The sequence below is a fragment of the Drosophila miranda genome, chromosome 3 (assembly GCF_003369915.1).
Source record: "Drosophila miranda strain MSH22 chromosome 3, D.miranda_PacBio2.1, whole genome shotgun sequence".
NCBI classification, from domain to species: domain Eukaryota; kingdom Metazoa; phylum Arthropoda; class Insecta; order Diptera; family Drosophilidae; genus Drosophila; species Drosophila miranda.
In genome coordinates this window covers 24791558-24808107 of record NC_046676.1, presented here as the reverse complement: position 1 = coordinate 24808107, position 16550 = coordinate 24791558, and the positions used below count along the sequence as shown (strand labels likewise).

General features: G+C 45.8%; 1 protein-coding gene across 3 annotated transcripts in view; it reads left to right on the top strand.

The window, feature by feature from the left end:
• Positions 1-16550, top strand: part of LOC108160056 — a 40976-nt gene that overhangs the window by 5864 nt on the left and 18562 nt on the right. For all 3 annotated transcript variants that reach the window (XM_017293801.2, XM_033392302.1, XM_017293802.2), the window contains exon 3: positions 11546-11602. The gene's annotated coding sequence lies outside the window, so the exon portion shown is untranslated. The remainder of the gene's footprint in view (positions 1-11545; positions 11603-16550) is intronic.

Sequence of the window (16550 nt, the reverse complement as noted above, 5' to 3'; positions counted from 1 at the left end):
ACAGATACATACAGATACACTCCCTGCCCCATGCTCCCCATTCCCGTGACAGTGCGAGTGACATTATTACTGTCACACTGTGTCGCCCGATATGTTGCTCCTCTGCCTTTTATAATGCATTTATGCTGCAATTTGTTTGAATTAGCGGCTCGTGGAGGCTCTCCGGCTATAGATCGTGGAACGGAGTGGGGCATGGTGCATGGAGCATGGAGCATGCTGCGATAGAGATGGAGGTGCAGCAAATGAGGTGGAGTGTCACCGGTTTAGTGGCTTATTTGGGGCGTGTATCTATGCATCTGTATGCCTGCTGCTGCTGCAGTCCAAGCACCGTGCCATGTTTTGTGTCTTATGCAAGCAGCAGCAGCAGCCGGAGCCCCAGAGAGTAGGAGAAAGAGATCGCTCTAAAGTAAAAGTAGCTGCATTCACCCCGGAGTTGCAACACCGCCAACAACATGAATGCTTCCGGGCGTGGTGGGGCGTGTACGCACTTGAATGGGAATGGGGAAATCTTAAGATTAAAGATTGAAAAACCCTCTAAATTACACAGATCCCCAGCTGTATCTACCGCCCGCACCCTGCCGTACATTCGTTTCTCTGTGTTTTATCTAAGCAAATATGATATTGTTACAACGATTTACAATGATGCTTTACAACGTGGCTTGATCTCGCGTCTTATCTGCCGCTACATGTAAATATTTGCATCGGTGGCGGGCACAGTCATAGCCACAGCAACAACTAGCGTTTGCTTCTGATAAGATTCGCTGGGGGTCGAGTAGAAGCAGCCACTACAATCGGCTGGGACTCCCTTCGCATTCCACATTGAGTGATAGAGAGAGAGAGAGAGAGATGGGAAATACACAGGGAAAATATAGCGAATTCTGCAATCTATAGATGCTCTCTGGAACTGTCATCATCCTCGTCGCTGGACCTTTGGAATGCACATGCCACACGCTTGTCATTGCATTGTGGATTCCCCGAATGGCAGTGGTGATTCTCCTACAAGTAATTCCTCGGTTCATTGACTCCGGGGTTTATAGAATATGAAACTTATGAAACTTTCCCTCTGCTGCGCGTTGTTTGATGAACTCTCACTTGGCGAGCGATTAAGGGAGCGCTCAGGGCTCATCCATGGCTGGTGTTTAATATACCAACAAAAGAAATGTACGCTAATTAAACAAATTGGCCAGCAGACTATTTGGCCATTTACCTTTGGGGGTCCGGTCCGGTCCGTCGTTCGTCTTCTTCCTCTGTCTATCTTAGTCTCTGTCTCTGTCTTGTAAGCAAATCGAATGGACTCGAATGCAGACAGAGAAAGAGAGACAAAGCGTTGAGAGCGTGCCAAGCGGCGTTTTGTATCTGGATTGAGGTCTTGCCACAGTTAGCCAAGCAAAGCGCAGTTATAACCATTTCAGAATAACAGTGGGTCAATTCTCCACACTCCACACTGCTGCGGCTCTGCGGCTCTACGGCTCTGCTCCAATCAATTTGCGAGACTAGTTCTAGGCCTTCCAGCTCCACCTATTCTTCGATTCGATTCGATTCGATTTTGTCTGTGCAACTCACGTACCCCACACCATCCTCCATGTACTGATGGATTCTATACACGTCTATGTACGTGTATGCGTAATCATTGTAATGAGCCATTTCTATAGTTTGGGATACTTTCTTTGGAGAAGCAGCACAGTTTTTAATTAATTTTTCCATTGACGAACTACGGGCCTTCCTCCGCCGTCAACAACAGAGAGAGAGAGAAAGAGATATTAATTCTCATTTCGTTTGGGGCTCAGTTTTGGGTCCGGACCCGGGGCACGCCTCTTGTGTGTGGCCCAATGGCCCGTTGGAGGAGGCCTCGGCTGCCTCTGGTTTCGGCTGCATTCTGCATTCCAGACTGTGTGGTCATCATCGAATTTCGTACTGAAACGCGACACAGTACAGTGTTGCCAGAGCTATGGGAATCTGCCTGGATATATCTGTGGGGGACAATCGGGGGGATACTTTCGGGGTGGAAGTATTCCGATTCTTTTCCCTTTCTTTTCCACTCAATTCGTTTCCACTTTGTTCCACTGTGCGTGGCCTTAGCCATAGCCTTTGTTATAAGTTAAATTTATTTTCATGCATAGTAGGCAGTGCCCCACTGTATCTGTATCTGGCGTATGGGTGCCTCGAGTACCTCCCATACATTGTATCATACAGATATCGTTACACTAAATTGTTATGTCGGGCCTCTCCCCTCCTTCAACCCGTATCCGTGTCGTGAGCGGGGTGGAGAGGGTTTGCAGAGCAGGGCGTAAGCGATTTGTCTTTTGGTTAAACGTCAAAGTACCGCTAAGGCCACCGCCTTCTATCCTTCCTTTACGAGCATTTCTTCCTGGCTGCCAGAGCATCCGCTCTCTTGGCTCTTGGCTTTTGCGGAATCTCGTAACGTAATAAAGTAATTAAAGCCACGACACTGTCCATATTTCATCTCTTTTCTTGTGGTCGGAGATTAATTGTTCCTGGAGCGGGGGGTTGCAGCGGCATTGGCATGGCATGCGGCGATCACTTACGATCACTTTCAGCCCTGATTTGCATTTAATTGGAGCTCTCTGTGGCGTGGCATGGAGTGCAAAAGCAAAAGCCTTCCCAAGTCTATAATCAGAATTGCATTCATATCAATTTTCACTCAATTTCGTTTCGTTTGCTGCAGATAAATGCAGCAAAGAGAAAGAGAGAGAAGAGACGAGACACAGCGAAAGCTTTTAAATGTGCACTTTTGTTACTCATATGTCCGATTGTGCCTTTTCATCTCTTTATCTCTCTCGCTCTTGATACCCTCTCTTTCGATGGGGCTTTAAAGTTGGCTTGCAAGTTGGCAAAGCTTCAAAGAAAAAGCTTTTCCAGAGAGTCCCTTGGTCCAGTCAATCGTACTTGTAGCTTAATCTACAGCTATCCGAAGGCGCTGGGCTGCCTGTACGCTCGCGTCCTCTTGCCCAAAAACGAGAGGGCGGATCACGAAAGCGAGAGCGGTAGTCAGGGAGAGCCAGCGGAGGCTTGTGAGAGGACTCTCGCCCTTCAGTTGTCAGCCGCATTATTTCCAATCAACCGAGAATTATTGTAAGCCTTCGTTATACCCAATACCAATGAACATTCCACATGTATTTTCCATAGGATTCATGAATCTTCAAGGGTATTTCATAGTCGTTCTGCTTCTTTTAAACTCTCTTGCTGTTTTATTTGGTTTTTGTTTGTTAACTGTAAAACTTTTTACTTTCGCACGTGTTTTAATTGCCGCCTGCTGCTTCTGCCGCCACTCATGCTCATGTGATGATTATGATCATCGCCCGCTAGCGCTCCCGCTCCCCCTCCCCATCCAACTGCAATCTCCAGCTTCAGCTGATCGTTTGGCAATATGAAAAAGAGAGAGAGAGAGAGAGATGATGGAAGCATTTGCCGGCAACCACGTTAATGTGTTGGCCATAAAAAGCGTGTGAACCGCCGAGCGAACAGAGCAATTGCAAACGTGTCGAACGAGACAATGAGCAACTACAACGGGCGACACTTTTCCTTGCGCTTCGCTTTTCCTCAGTGTTGTGCGACGGGACAGGGCGTTTTACTGGCGTTGGCTTACGGTTTCATTAGCGCTGGACCCCGCCGGACAGAGGTGAAGGCGTTTTTTGTCTGCTCTTTCCAAGCGTTTCCGTTGAAAGTACTCCACTGTGTTGGGTGTTGGGTGTTGGATGGGGAGTGCACCAAATGAGGCGGCGACACCTTTCTTTGGCCTTCAGTTCAGGTTCAGGTCTGTGTCCACAGTGCAGGTTGTGGGCGGGGCGGTTGGAAATCATTTGGATTGTAGATTTAACGAACCTTAACGAGAAGCCTGTTCGTCAAAAGTTTCAAGTTCTACTCAGGTTTTTCGCAGCTTTTCGGGCCCTATGTCTTTTCTTTTGCATATTCTTTTGCATCGGCGACCAATTTAGAGCCAACAAATATTTGATATATATTTTCCGACCGAACCAACCCACTTATACACCCATTAACCGCTCTCCAATGCCCTGACACACGACTGAGACACAAGCCCCAATCCGATTTTCATTTCTTGGCCCATTTATCGTCGCTCCCCTCCCCTCACTTTTCCTACATCTCCATCTCCCGCTCCTCTATACACACTCTCCCACTTGCATTTTCCGTTCGGCATTTCTGGGCATGACATCCATTCCATCCACCACAAGCGGCTGCTGATCCGCTGATCCGCAAATTAATCTCACATTTAATTGCAGTGCTCTACCGTGCCCCCTCTCCGCAATGCTCCCCTGCTTCCCCCCGGCAGGCAATTGCAGCTGTCAGCGGTTTTGCTGTTGTAGTTTTTTCTGTATTTTCTGCACAAAAAAATAAGAAGAAATCGTTCAAAAAATGTTAATTTCAATGCGCGAGTAAAAGTCTTGTCGTTTCGCCTGAGTTTCGTTTCGTTGGAGTGTACGGTGAGTGGTGCGGGAGGATGGAGGGGTTTCGGGATAGTGGACAGTGGAACAGTGGACAGCTACTGTTATTTTATTCGTCATGAAAATTGGGTCAATTCTCTGGCAAAGAGAGAGAGACAGAGGATAGGAGACAGAGAGGAGAGGAGAGGAGAGGAGAGGAGAGGAGACAACATGGCCAAGAATGATGACTAAGAAATGTGTTAATGATTCCCGTAGCGAGTGGCGTAATTAGCCACAAGTCCAAGTATTTTGTCGTTAAAACGTTCGCTGCCTGGCATGCCACACAAAACGTTGCAAATGGGGACAGGAAATTGCGTGAATTCTTTGGCTGCAATGGCTCTGAAATAGTTTAAATGCGTAACTTATTTAATTCCTTGCATAATTTTCGATGGCATTGAGGAGAGGCAATTATTCCAGTCCTATTTCCATCATTGGGGCACAGAATTTCAAGTTTCTCCCATAGACTATGCAAAGCCCAAAGCCAAAAGCAGAATCAGCAGAAAGTCATTCAGAAATCATCAAAAGATCCACAAATGAATGTCGAAATAGTAACAAATTGATGACTGCTGCTGCTGCCGCAAGAAATATGACAGTTTACAAACGGTAAAAGATATATACATGTGCATGCCCCACAGCAACACAGCAACACAGCAACACAGCAACACAGCTACAGCTAAGGCCAGCCATCAGCATTAGCTTGGCTTAGATGACGTTGACAATTTCCCAAAGGCGTCAACCTGTCAAAGTCGGTAAGGTAAGGAAATTTGTCTGAATTTGTGACTGTTGTTGTTGCACTCGTTCGAGTAATGTTAACGGTTAATTAGTTGATGCCGCAAAGAGGTCAAAAAACTGCACTTAAGACCCTTTGGGGGCTGCTTCGTCTTGTGGATTCTGGAAAATGTTTGTGTTCTCTTCGCTCTTCGCTCTTCGCTCTAATGTTTGCCCACGTGTCTCTCTCGGCCACATGATAAATGATTGAATCAACATTGGTTATGGTTATGGCCATAACCAAGGGCCCTATGCAGCGGGCCCTATGCAGGCCAGAACATCATTAAAGTTGGAGCCCCGGGCCCAGCCTGTCGTCTGAAATTTAATTGATATTTCCATGTGAAATTGAAAATGAGTTGCATTTTGAAGAGAGAGAGAGAGAGAGGAGGGAGAGAGAGAAATGTGGAGAGAACAGCAGTAAATGTCGGTAAGATTTATGATCTTACCGATCAATATATGAAGATACAATCATTTTGTACAAGTGGGAACTATTTTGATGGGCATTTACTTCAACACCTTAGCAGCTTCCGCTGCACTCAAGAGTCGTCGATTCAACCCCCCCAAAGATTCAGTACCTCAAAAGTCCCTCAAAGTCTCTTCTGTTCTTCTGTTCTTGTGTTCTTCTGTTGGATTTCCAAACGGAAATACACTCGCGTTGCTTCGCATAATCAAAGAGAAGACAAGACCTCTTCCGTAGAGACATCGTACCATCGCGAGCCCATTCCCATCCCCAAGACCCTTTAGAATTTAATGCTTGAGTCATCATCGAGACATCGACTGCATTTGCCACCGGCTCTGGCTCTGGCTCTGGCTTTGGCTTTGGCTCTGGCTTTGGCTTTGGCGGCTTTGGATTTGTGTGTGTTTCGTTGTGTTTGGTTTCGGTTTCCGTTCGAGAGGAAGAACCGAACGAACCACTCTGCACCAGCCACTAGTGCATGAAAAGTAGTTAAAACTATTTACAAATCCATCCCCGATCCCATCTCCTACCCGTACCCTTCGATGTGATGTGTCGCTATTTCTCTGTTGCAAGTGCAGAAGCAGCAACAACAAGCAGCAGCAACATTTCCGCTGTCTTTTGGCCAAAAAAGGCATTGAACAATTATTATTTGTTTGCCTTTGAATGTATCCACGAGTGTGTGCACAAATGTGTATCTATGTGAGTGTATGTCTGTGTGTGGTTGTGAGTGAAAACCATAAGCGTGGACAGTACTCGTCGTAGGAGAGTCTAACGACACCAGCAACATGGCCATAAACAACAAGAAAGTATGGCTATATTCGGAGTCCATACGAGACACATATGCTATAGCCTATAGCCTATAGCCTATAGCATGTAGGTAATCCGATCGAAGTGGTGTACACTCTAGAATCTAGATACGCTCTCTGAGAGGGGTATGCATCATAAGAACAGCAACAAGTGAAACACCAAACAATGGGGGGGGAAGGGTGGTTAATGCTCCCTATTGTTGCTGTCTTTTTCTTCTTCGTTTTATTTGCTCACGTGAAAGGCAAAGACCGGTCAACCTATAACCACAACAACAGCAAAAACCAGAAAGAGAAACAACAACAGCAACTGCTGAAAATTGTCAACACTTGCCACTTGCCACACAACTCCGACTACAAATACAACTACAACTCGAAGAAGGGAGACGGGGGAGAGCCTGGTGAAGGTGTTGGTGTTGGGGTAGAGAGACGACATCCAGCTGCGTAGACAGAGCTCAGACATTGCCCAAGAGTCCAAGTCCAAGCCGAAGCCAGCCAGCCAGCCAGCCAGCCAGCCAGCGTTTTCCACGTTTTCCAAAATCATCAATATCCAACGGATTCAGTCGAACTTTGGGTACGCTTTCTGCAGCATGGAAAACGATAAGAAAAACACCGTAATTTTCCACAAAACACATTCGATAAAAGGATGAGCATGAATGTAATATCGTAGATTCCTATATTCATATGAAGAAATGAGTATTTCTCTCTCTCTCTCTCTCTCTCTATCTTTCTATGGGGAAGCGTGTTACCAATTGCTTCTCATAGCTCTGGTACTCCATTTTCCCCGTACTTGATTATCTATCGAAATCTTTTCCGCTGGTTTGGCAGTTTGGCTGCTTCTTTCTTTATTTTTTCCTTTTTTTTTTTTTGGCATGCGCCGCGTGAAAAACGAAATGAAAAGTTGTTGTTGTTGTGTCGCCGTTGCCGTTGCTGCTCTTGCTTCTGTTGCTGTTGCTGCTGCTGCTGCTGCTGCTGCTGTCGATGCTGCAGTGGCCGGCCAGTGCTGGTCAGTGGCTGCCACCTCCCTCCGAAGGCTGCAGACCCAGCAAAGCACATGCCACACGCCACACACTCCTCTCCGTCCTGCCTCCTGCCACACTGCAGCAAACACAGCATTTGAAAATGGAAAGTCGTCGTCGTCTGGCTGTCGTTTGCAGTTTTGTTTCGGGGGTTCGTGGCTGGAGCTGGGGCAAGGGGTTTCGCTGCTTGTTTCTATCTTTTTTTTTTTGTTTTTGGCTGGGCTGCAACTGGTTGCATTAGCACATGCAACAAATTTTCGCTAAATTTTTATTGGGTTTTGATTTATTATTTGTGTGTGTCTCTGTGTGTGGATTCCTGCAGTCTATCCGCTAATTGCTGCCTTACTGCGCGAAGGAATTGGAATTCTCAGCGAGAAACGTGAAATCTCCCAGAGATCTCTGGGTCGGGTCTCTCCATGCCCATGCAGCGGAGGAAAGCGAAAGTTAGACGCTTTATATTTGAAATTGAAATTTCTTGTTTCTTGGCGCATGGCTTATGGTCCGAGCGAAACTGGGAGGAGAGTGTCGGGGGGGACGGGGATGGGCCAAGTGCACGTTTCGCTTGGGCCATAAACTGTGTGTGTGTGTGTGTGTCTGTTGCCATTATGACCTAACGCCAGAAGAAGAGATAGAGATAGAGATACAGAGACAGACCCAGGCCGTGTCCGAGACCAAGTCTGGCTCCAACCTCAGCCCCAGCCCCAGCCCCAGCCCCAGCCCCAGCCCCAGCCCTCGCCGCGATGTTTCTCTGAGGTTTGCACTCCACTCCACTCCGGCGCAGGTTATATAAGGTTTGCGGTTCGGTTCAGCAGCGAAAACCTTAGCCGAGCGTCATTAAAATTGCAAATTTCCCTCAGTCTTTCGATCGCCATCTATCTCCCTCTTTGTGTGGATGGATAATGGATAATAGCAATAGAAACAGGCACTAATAAGCAGGTGCAGAATGAACCCAGAAATAACCTGTCCATACATCGCATTGTTCCACTGAGATAAGCCCTTGTTCCCTTGAGATAGAATGGGTTATAGGCAGCGTATATTCACCTGATTCCATATTGTTGGAAGTGGATGGTTCTTTTAGCGCAGAGCTCGATCGTTTGTTCATTAATAAAACATTTGTTTAAATTAGCGTTTGTTTATTGTGGCCCTGGGCTGTATTTGAATAGAAATTAAACAATAAAACGAGATTGATTTATACGAATATTTCGTGCCTATACAAGTTTCCTAAACAAATTTATTTTGAAAGGAAACTACCGTTTCATTACCGATTCAAACTATGGAGAACCGAATCACCGCTTTTATATCACTTTGATAGCGGAATCGCGGAATCAGTTTAGGCGAAAATGATTATCATCTTTTGTGCAGATTGAACCAATTTCAAGACTTGACTGTATCGGGGGGAACCTTTCTACTGAAAGATACAACATCTTTTAATCGTTTTTCTATATAACAATGATCTTTGAATATGAGGAAATACTCTTACTCAACATTCTTTCCGTTCGCGATCGTTTCAGTTGGCATTTTTCCAAATGTTCCCGAAACACTTCAAATTGTAGATCAAAGATGTTGGCAGCAGCCTCTTCATTCACTGCCGAGTATGGAGCGTATCCACTAGATCTGCGGTGTTTTTTTTTCCCTAATCTGTAGGTCATGGAGAACAATCGAATCCACTTGTGGATCCATCGCCCACATCCCCAGATCCCCAGAGATAGACAGCACTTTCGATAGGAGCCGCGATTTCAGCCTCATTTCGATTCGATTTCAGTTTCAGCTGGCGAATATTTGGCCAATACGCGCGCACGCACACGCACAACAAGTTAGCGGGTTTATCAATTACCATTTGAATTGTACGAGTATTTATGAGTAGATACAGTGTATCTGTATCTCTGAAAGTATTACCCCGTTAAGTGGTTATAACTTTCACTGCGTCCCGATAGAAAACATTAATTAAAGCATTAAATGCACATATATAATTAACGCAGCAGCAGCAGCGGCTTCTTCTTTTGGCCATTTCTTTCTTTCTCTTGGCCATATATGGCCCCACCATCATCATCATCTCTCTGTCTCTCTCGCTATCTCTGTCTACCTGCCTCCAACAGTTGCACATTCATACTGTATGAGATTTGTAATGATTTTCCTTTTGTTGCGTTGCTGTGTTTGCGTTGCGTTTTCGCAATGTTTTCGCACGGGGAAATGGAAATGGACAGGCGCAACGAGGGGAGGAAAAACCAACGGCAAGTGGAGTTAACCTTGAGTTTTCCGGGGTAATAAATTCAACTGTTTCGCAGTATTCAGTGTTTCAGTTGTTGCGGTAACCATCATTTCCCCCCTGCCACTCATATGCGGAAGATATCGTAAGACCCAAGGGTCCGGCTTGCTCTGAAGGCGGAAGGAAGCAAAGCAAAGAAAGTTAAAGGATCTTTATAGATCTTTAAGCCCATAATGTGAGCAAAGACAATCATCGCAGATAGATAGAGATCCATTATGAGAGACAGAAGACCATATCGATGCTATTTTCATGCCGAATTTCATTCCATTATGTAAACGAAATGAAACCAACACAAATATCGGATTTGGAAGCGTATAAGCCAAATAAACTGAAGTTTTACAGTTAAATTGAGATTTAATGGAGAGTGGGGGATGAGGGGATGGGAGATGGGAGATGGGAGACGGGTGAGTGGTGAGTGGTCTCAGGGGAGGACAAGGCCCGGCATGTGTGTCAAATGCGTTCAAAATGTTAAAATTCATCCCAGAAAATCGAACGCCAGCAGAAACTAAGAGATAAAAATAACAAACAAAAAATGCAAAATAAAACGGCATTAAATTATAAAACAGTTTTGCCTGGCAAACCGGTCGCAAGTCGAATAATAATCACATAAGAACCGGATTGGATTTAAGAACCGTCCAAACCGTCACTCCGAGCTGGAACCCCCCTCGAATTCGGGCCCCAGACATCCACATCGACATCCATCCACCAAACAAGCTGCTTTGCTAAAGGTTTTATTCGGCACTGAAAATATCTGATTAAATTTTGTAATTGCCATGAAATGTACAAATATTTTAATTAATATTTTGTCATGTTACAATCTGAATTTTAATTGAATTATAGAACTGCCAGCCAAGATTCCAGAAATTAGTTATATTCTTATTCTTATTATTCTGATCAAAAAACTTATACAAATTCCAATTTAAAAAATGTCTTTAAATATTCCTAATAAAAGTTTAGTGGCACCGGAAATTAATTTCAATTTCAACTTGATGGATGGTTCAACAGCGAAATCAGACAGAAGATTGAGATCTGCGAGAGGTCTGTCCGAGAGGGACACGCAGATGTATCTGTATCTGCGAGAGGCAGACTTGACAAGCGTGAAGCATGCAGAATTGGAGCCATTCGGAGCCAAAACTCTTGTAATATTTATAATAAACAACTCAACGCCGCTTTTGGGCTTTCGGCCAAAAAGGGAGATGAAGTGAAGCCCGAAAGCTGGCCCGAAAAAGATTGCCAAAGTTATTGCCTGTCAGGCGGCGTGACGGCTGCCCAATCTCGTATCTCGTTTCGTGTTTCCCCCCAACCGATCTCGCTGGCGATGATTATTGGAAGAAGTCTTCCGGAATCTGTCGAGGGGGAATTACTTTCAACGGGGACGTCCGATAAGCAGCCATCGAAGGGGGGATCGCTAATCACGAGCCCCGGCACCTCCGCTCCATTGATTTATTGGCAAAATTCGAGTTAACACTTTTTTGCCGTTCCTAAATTGAGTTATTTATTCCTCTGTTCACTATTCGATGTTCCCTGTTCCCTGTTCCATGTCCCCTGTTTGCTGCTCTCGGTCACGTAGTGTTGCAGCAGGTTGCAGCAGTGGCAGTGGCAAGTGCAACACTTGCAGCTTAGATTTATATTCGTAGATTTTGGCAGTCGTTTTAATGAAGTTCCCTGATTTATGTGCTCATGTGGCACGCTGGAACGATGGCGGATAGATTTCGCGATTCGCAAATCGATTTGGAAACCTAATTGGAGTTTTCTTTCTTTTCGATTCTTTGCAGATCGCTGACGAAACCACCCCGAAATCACCAAAATAGCAGCCGAAAACCCATTAAGAGGTAAGTGTGAAACCAGCAACAACAATCTGATATATTTGTCAAGCAATTATGTTATGTGCGGCCATTTGGCCACTTTTGTTGGCTCTGCAAATCTTGAAAGCAAATATCTCTCGAAGATCGGCTAATGGGCACACGATCATCACGACACATCATTAGAGCCTGGCCAATCTCTAATATTGCCTCTGATTTCCACGGCAGTCGGAAAGAAGTCAAAGAACAGCTGGCGGAATTCTAAAGATACTCCGCACTCGCAATCGCACGTGTTCCATTCATTTGACAAGTTTTCATGCTCCAGTTGTGGCTTTTACGAGCTGGTGTGGTGCTTTCTGCTTAACTGCACAGCAACAAGTTTCGGTTTTTGTTAATCAAAAATATGCCTAAATAATGATAAAAGGCGGAGAAACCGAAACATTTACAAATGACACCCAAACACAAACACAAACACAAACGCAGAAAAACATTTTGAAAAAGTGAAAATCTGAGAAAATTAAAAGGTAGAAATGCCACAACGCAAGAAAATTGTGAAGTTTTCTTTTCCTTTCGCCCATGAGCACAATTCATGCATGAAATGGGTGCCAAAGTGAAATTAAATTGTCTTTGGGGGTTTTTTTTTGTGGGTGAGTGGAGTCTTGAGAACGGATTCGGTTAAGCGTATGGATATATTACATTTGAAAATGATTTACAGGAGAGTGAATAAATCATCGTCGAATTAACGTTTACCCCTTTTCCACCTTTTCACTTAGTCATTTATTTCTGCATCGCTTTTTTTGGCTGTCTGCAATATTTCTTAATTTTCACGGACTCATCCTCATCCCAGAGCCAGAAAAGTGATTCATGATGTTTGTGGGTCAAGTTTATGGGCAGCTCTTTGTTCGCTTTGCCCCAAATCCCATGAATCATTTGTACGAGAGTATCTGACACCCATTTGGATCTTGTTCGGATCATTAGCCATTATTTAATTAGATATATATCTGCACCTGTGGCCTGCTGCAGGCCACACTTCACAACTCCATCGGTAACAGAGCATTTTGGCTCAATGGAAATAGAAATTGATATTTCCCCTCCTCATCTGTGTCAACACAATTCCCAGCAAATAGCCAATTGTTTGTGCCGTTTGTGCTGTCTGTTGTCGTGGCTAAAATCGCAGACAAAAAACGATTTATCTGTTGAACAAACTATGAGACTTGAAAGCAGACAAAAGTCGGGCCAAACTTCACAAATAAATTTGTTACAGTTTCTGCCATTTATTTCCGTCGTTGCTGGGTTGGGGTTCTGTTCGATTCGTTCTTGGATTTTTGTTTTGGTTTACAGAAGAAGTCAACCTTTGTATGGAGCCATGATTCTTGATTGAGGAACATCTTTTATAGAATTATGATGAAAAGAAATGCTCTTTCGTTGATTCTATTCATTCACGAACAATAGTTGGAGGAATCCATAGGGCAGTAGGAATGAGAATATACTTTCTAAATGCACAAATCATGGCAGTGCCTAAAGAAGAATAAACGTTTTGGGGTTCCTAAAACCCCTAAATGGGCTTTAATTACCAATTTATGTGCAACAGCAGCAGCAACAGCAGCATCTCCACTCCACGGACGCTTCGTCATCATCTCCATTCCGCTCCAGCCCCTTCAGCTCCCTCTGTAATCTTCTGTGATGTGAGGGGCTACTGTATGCGTTGTCACAGGCAGCAGGCAGCAGGCAGCAGGCAGCTCCTTGGCTGTCTCTCTGCCTGCTTCTGCCTGGTTCTGGCTTTCTGGCCCAGTCATCCTTAATTATTATGATTATCGATGTTTTATGCTCTATAATTGCCCCTGGCTGGGCCTCAATGACTGACTCTTTTCTTTTTTGGGGCGTCTCTTGGCCCAGCCCGCTGAAATTGCCCCTCTCCCTTGCCCGTGCTGCTGTGTGTGTGAGTGCCATCCCATGCGTCGGGGGGTCTTTAGTTAATTGATATAATTGCCGAAGGCTTTAGCTAAACTAAACTTTGATTTAGTTTTAGTTTCAGCTTCACGTTCGTTTCCCAAGTCTTTAGTTTTTGTTAGTTTTATATATTTTTTTTGGCATTGTGTGTGCCGCCTGTGATGCATGTTCGTGAATTATGGCAAGGCTTCGGGCCAGGCTAATGAAGCTCCAAGCAGAGCAAAGTGACAGACGAACAGCACAAGTCATAAGTGGCTCACAGTGGCACCGAATGGAGGACATCCCCGCACAAGCGATGGCCAAAAGGATACCTTTTCAATTAATCTGCGCAGCCACTGTGAGCGGTGCCAGTAGGCAGGGGGAGGGGGCAGGGACTGCCTCCACGTGCATCCGCTAGGTCCAGGGCGGGCGTGCATTAAAATTTATTATATAAGCCAACAGAGTCGCTGCCACTGACACTGCATCATCTGCCGTTGCTGCTGCCGTGTTGCAATCTTTTAAAAATCTCGCGTACTCATCAACAACATTTCAAAGTGTACGTACATCAAAGTGGACGAACAGCAGCGGCAGCAGCATCAACCCCAGCCTCAGCCCAGTGCCTGGCACAATCCCTGCTCCAGTACCTGCCACAGTCAGTCCCTTGCAACGTGCCCCCAGCCACCGCCTAACAGTTGTACATGGAAGGTGTATCGCATAAAATCACAAAAAACTATCTAAACAGGAAACCCAACAGCACAAGCAACAACAACAACAACAACAACAACAATGTCGTTGGCGGCGGCGTCGAGTAAATTAAAACAAAACGTTGTCGTCGTTGTCCGTCGTTCGTCCGCTGTCCGCTGTCCGCTGTCCGCTGTCGTTCCTTCCACCTAAACTCTGCTTCGGCTCCTCTGCTCCTCCACTGATCCTGCCCCTGAGGTCTGTCCCCCCATCTTCTGGTGGCTGTTTAGATTCTGTTCTTCGTTGGCCGTCCAGTAGCTGCTCTGCTCCTCCTCCCTGCTACTCGTGCTGCTGCTGTCGTCTGAGTATGTCTGCTACTGTCTGCTGTTTTGTTGCCTTAACACTTTGCACAAATATTATTATGTATTATGCTCTTGCCCCACCCTCCCGATGCTGCCGCTGCTGCTACAGTGGAAGCCAAAGCCACAGATGCTTTGATGGATTGCACGTCTGTCGTGAAGAAGTCAACTTCAACTTCGACTCCCAGCCACGAGACTACGGCTACACGACTCCGATGTTGAGTGAAATGGCAGCCTCTTTTTCGGTGTGTGTTTGTGTGTGTGTGTGTGTGTGTGTGTGTGTGTGTGTGCGAGTGGCTTCAGGGACCTTTAGAGGGGCGTGACTGCCACATCTTCAGCGAGGAGGGAGAGCAGCCAGACACAATTTGAAGGTCAAATATGAAGTTTTTGGCTTTTGGGAAAGCCTCCAAAGTTTCGTTTGATTAGCATCGAGTTTTGGTGCTTCTCATCGGAGATGTGGATGTGGATGTGGGACGAGACCTGAATGTCTGATGTCTGATGTCGGAGCGAGCGCACTTTATGCAAGAGATTTATCTGCCACATATGCAGCATACACACAAGCAGACTCACGCACAGAGGCCTAGCCTCAAATGCAATGCCAAAATAGGCACAAACTTCGATGGCTATCCAGGGGCAGGGCTGGCCGCGTCTCATCCCCACACACACGAAAAACACCAAACATCAGAAAATAAAAGATGAATTCGACATTGAAGTGCCAAGCAAGGGCATGACGCGATACAAATACATAGATACAGATTGATGATAGAGAAAAGCCCCTGGTCTGGTCTAGTCTGCTCTGGTCTGGCCTGGCCTGGGTCGATTGATTAGTCACGCCTCGCGAGAGTCCCTTTGCAGCAGCTGCAGCTGTGCTGGATGTTGCACATCCCCCCTCGCACCCCACACCCATCCCGGAGCACTGTGTTTAGCACTGCGATGGCAAAGAGCTAAGCAAACACAGATCCAGAATCAGAAACAAATAAGAATCGGAATCGGAATCCGAGTCCGAATCCGAATCCAAGGCGGCAATTTAGCGGCGGCCAAACGAGTCTAACAATGGAAACACCAAACCAAACAGCCAGCAGCCCAGCAGCCAAACCCGAAGCCAAAGCCAAAGCCAAAGCAATAAAACACTAGAGCCAGCACCACATGTGGTGGCATGTGGTATGGGGCAGTATGCAAACTGCAAACCGCTGGAGAATCTGAGCCACAAAAGCAGCAGCAGGTGCACACAGAGATCCGACTGGCAGCAGCCTCAGCATCAGCATCAGCATCAGCATCAGAAAAAGCAACAAGAGTTTACCATAATCACAATAATTTTCAACTCAACTGGACACAAGTGGCACAAACGGAAACAACAGAACCGAAGCCAAGCCGAAGCCAAACCTCAATAACTGCAGGAGAATGTATCTGGATGGAAGTGGAGGGGAGAGGAGAGCAGAGAGAGAGAGGTGAAAGCGGGAGCAGGGGGCACTCAAATTGTTTAATGAATGTGGATCTGTACAATGGAGAGGGAGAAGGAAAAATGAGATCAGGAAAAGGAGAATATGAGCAGAAAGACGGCATAGAGATTTGACGGATATCCATGAGATACTTTAAATAAAAGCCAATAGTTTGTAGTTCTTTGGCATAGTTTACTTTCTCTCAAGCGGTACTCCCCGCAAATGGTGTCTTCTGCATCCTATGAGCCCTGAGATACATTCTTCTATAAGTTTCCCCCTTATCACAGCTGCACTTTGCTTTCCGTTCCGTTCCTTTTCTTTCGTTTCCTTTTCTGCTTTCATTCTCGTTCTTGGTCTGTTCTTCCGATTCGTTCTTGCCCATTGTGCAAAGCCATTATGAAGCCACGTCAAGTGATTGACATGCCGCATAACGGGGCAGGCAGCAGGCAGCAGGCAGCAGGCTGCAGGCTGCAGGCAACTTCCCCAACTGACTCACATTATAAAGCCATAAAAATAACACCTTTGGCCAGAAGCAGAGGCAAGGGGAACGAGCATGTTGCATCCATCATT